At 33.9% G+C, this 3,696-nt stretch overlaps 1 pseudogene; it reads right to left on the bottom strand.

Moving 5' to 3' along the window:
- Positions 1 to 471: 471 nt before the first annotated feature.
- LOC133287123 (uncharacterized) lies at positions 472 to 2,261 on the bottom strand (annotated as a pseudogene).
- Positions 2,262 to 3,696: the final 1,435 nt, after the last annotated feature.

The raw sequence follows: 3,696 nt of genomic DNA, 5'->3' as shown, positions 1-3,696 counted from the left end.
GAAACTTTGACCTTTCGTCTTTGACGTGCCCCCTCCATTGAATTTGGATCCCAATTCAAATTCTTCATTTCTTTGATGAATTGAATATCCTCCATGACACTTGTTTGTTTAAATACATGGATTCCTCTATGTTTGGCAACCGGTTTGATTTGGATCTCGTTGTTGGCAATATAATCTGCAAATGAAACTCCCACTTGATTCCACTATTTTACTGAAAATACCAATGTTGTTAAAACGTAGAGTCTACGCCAAAACGGTAGGGTGAGCAAAAATGTAAAAACGTGAAACGTAAACGAAACGTAAGAGTTTACTACATACCCAAAAAAATAAAATATCCAACATATAACCAAAACACACCAATACATAAGTCCAAACACTAAGGAAATAAAAATTAATTTTGAACTTAGTCATCATAATACATACTAAAATCAAAATACTAAGGAAATAAAATTATTAAAGAGATCAACATCTCTAATCTAAGTCAGTGGAGTCTAAGTCAATATCATCTTCTTCGTCTCCTCCTCCACTAATAAATTCCGAAATTTCCAAATCATTCAAGTTCCATTCTTCTTCATTTGGATCATCCAAGCCAAGGGGATCTTGATCTTCTTCAACATCTTCCAAAGTTTCTTCATATGTTGGTTCCACAATCCATTCATCATCCGACTCAATTTCATCAAAGTTATAATCAATTCGAGGAGATTCTCTATGTTTTTTCTTGCCTAATGTTGAGTTAGCCATCACAAAAACAACATTATTCATTGTCTCCTGCTTCAAACGATTTCTTTTCTTTGTGTGGACCTAACCAAATACAAGAAAATAATTAATACTAGATTAATATCATATTTTGAAATTAAATGCAATTCATATTAAAATTATACCATCTCAAAAGCACTCCAATTTCGCTCACACCCAGAGGAACTACATGTCAAGCTAAGTACACGAATAGCCAATTTTTGGAGCTCTGGAACACCATCACCAAAAGATTCCCACCATGCTGCTGGACTCTTGGTTTCAACTCCATCCCTAGCAAAGGTAGACCCAAAAAGACCTCTACGATACTTGAATTCCTCAAGTTGTTCATCAATCTATCTTTCTACAGCTATATCTCCCACCATCCTTTTTATACAATCATATAGTCCAACCTTTACTTCATGATCAACTTTAAATGTAGGACAATAATGTTGTTTTGGGTTAAGGTAATAGCCTGCAGTATGCAAAGGCCTATGTAACTGCCTCTCCCATCTTGCATCAATGACATCCCAAATAGGTTGATAACTAAAAAAATAAAAAGATAACAATTGAAATAATTTTGAGTTAAAAATGTCTATAACTTTGAATTAAACAAATTAATTGATAACTTACAATGAAGGTTTTTTTTTTGAAATCCTCTTAAATTTTCTCCTTGGAACGATCCATTGCCTCATAAATGGAGCCCATGGCTGCATCATCTGAATCAACTAACCGAAGCACTTCAATCAAAGGAAGTGCCCCTATCAAACAAATCTCAACCCTTTTCAAAAGTGTTTATCCATCACTGCATCTTCAATAAGTTTTCCATCTGTTGACTTTGCATATTTGCTATTCTTCCATTCATCTGACATGAACATTCTTTTTACAGGAAGTTTATGGTCATGGAGGCATTTCAAAGTCAAATAGGATGTGGCAAAGCGAGTCATGGCGGGTCTAATCAAATCTTTGCCACTGGTGAAGCTGTGCAATATTGAAATGAGAGATGTTCTTGAATAGATATAAGTTGTAATTTTTTTCCCCTTATAAATTGTGTCTTTATGAAGGGGTATTTTCTTCTCTAAATCTTCCAACATCAAATCAATGCAGTGAGCAGCATAAGGTGTCTAATATATTTTCTTTCTTTTCTCCATCAATAAAGCCCCAACAGCTTTATAATTTGCAGCGTTATTCGTCACAACTTGGACAACATTTTCTTCACCAATTTCTTGTACCACTTCATCAATCATCTTAAAAATCTTGTCAGCTGTTTTGGTGATGTGAGAAGCATCAATGGACTTAAGGAACACAATTCCCATAGAGCTATGCACACAAAAGTTGATTATTGTTCTTCTTCTTTTATCAGTCCATCCATCAGTCATTATTGTGCATCCAATTTTCTTCCATAGAGCCTTATGTGTTTCAACAACAGCCATTGTCATATCATATTTTTGCTTCAAGTATTTCACTCTACACTCATGATAAGATGGTGGCTTGAAACCCAGTCCATGCTTAGCAATTGATTCATACATTTTTTGAAATCATCTCTATTCACAAAATTGAAAGGAATTCCATTATTATACATAGCAGTACAAATGTCAAGACATGCCTCCTCCCTCAAGTTCTTCTTGAATATGGTATTGAGGGTAATATGAGGAGATGTTCTGCTTTTCTTGAAAATATCGGAGCCACCACTAACAACTTCCTCTTGTACTTTTTGCACATTGCACCCCAAATTTTTGTTCAATGAATTTCCTTGTTGTGCTCCTCCAATAAGAAGATTCAACATCTCAGTTTTTACTTCATCTGGCACCGCTATACATGGTTCAACATCTTTAGATGTTCCTGCCAAATGGTGCTTCACACGAAAAACTCTAGCAGACATTATTTTGGGACAATACTTGCATTTAAGCTTTTTTGCTCCTGGAACTTCAATTAAATGCTTCCATCCAGGATCTAACTTATTTCGAGGAGCATTTCTAGACAATTTCCTTCCTCCAATAGTAATGTTACTTACACTAATAGAAGCCGAATTGCTACTACTACCAACAACACTTGATGAAGCCATATGATTTCAAACTATATTTAATCAAAATTCAGAGACATGATCTCAGTTCTAAGCTTTCAAATTTCAATCAAAAAATAAAAGATAATAAAATGAACAAACAGAATCCATAGTTAGAGCCTTATTATGTGCATAATAAACGCAGAGCTACATATAAAATTCAGAGAAATATATAATTATTTTTAATATTTTTTTCTATAAAATAAAAATGGCCAGAAACAATCATATATTTTTTTTATGATTATTATATTTATCATATAAAATTAAAATGGGCTACCGTAAACTGGAAAAGATCCAAAAAAAAAAAAAAAATAAAGAACAAGAGACTATCGTCAATCTGTAAATGAGGTAAAAACAAGATTAAAGACCGAATCTGATTAAAAATAAAAATTGGGAAAAACAAGCGGAAGAAACGATCCAAAAAAAAATATGAGATAAAAAGACTAGGAGAGAAACAGATCAGAATAGGAAAGAGAAGGATAGGAAAAAAAAAGATTACCGTCCGAAGACCGAAGTCCGAAGCCCCAAAAAAACGAGATTAGAAAATAGAAGTACGAGAGAGTAGTAGACCACCGCTTGATTTGTCCGAAGTCCGAATCTGATTTACTGTCCACCGCTTGCGACTAGGAGAGAGTAGAAGTAGACAAAAGATCCAAAGACCAAACGAAGTAGACAGAAGATACAATCGGGTATTAAAACATGGTGTTTCTTTTTTAAAAACAAAAAAAAAAGTCATTATTTTATTTTATAGACCTATAACGCACTCAGTTCGGACCAATTTTTATTTTTTTTTTGAAAACTGAGTCAACTCGATAAACTCGCCAAGTTGACTCGCCGTTTCCACCCATTTTACGTTTCAGCAATCGTTTTAACACGTTTTTTAGGCAAAAAACGTATAATCA

The sequence above is a fragment of the Gastrolobium bilobum genome, unplaced genomic scaffold (genome assembly GCF_033153095.1).
Source record: "Gastrolobium bilobum isolate Gb01-03AN ecotype WA unplaced genomic scaffold, APGP_CSIRO_Gbil_v1 utg14517, whole genome shotgun sequence".
Lineage (NCBI taxonomy): Eukaryota > Viridiplantae > Streptophyta > Magnoliopsida > Fabales > Fabaceae > Gastrolobium > Gastrolobium bilobum.
Note: the sequence above shows the minus strand (reverse complement) of the source record. Positions and strands in the feature narration are given on the sequence as shown.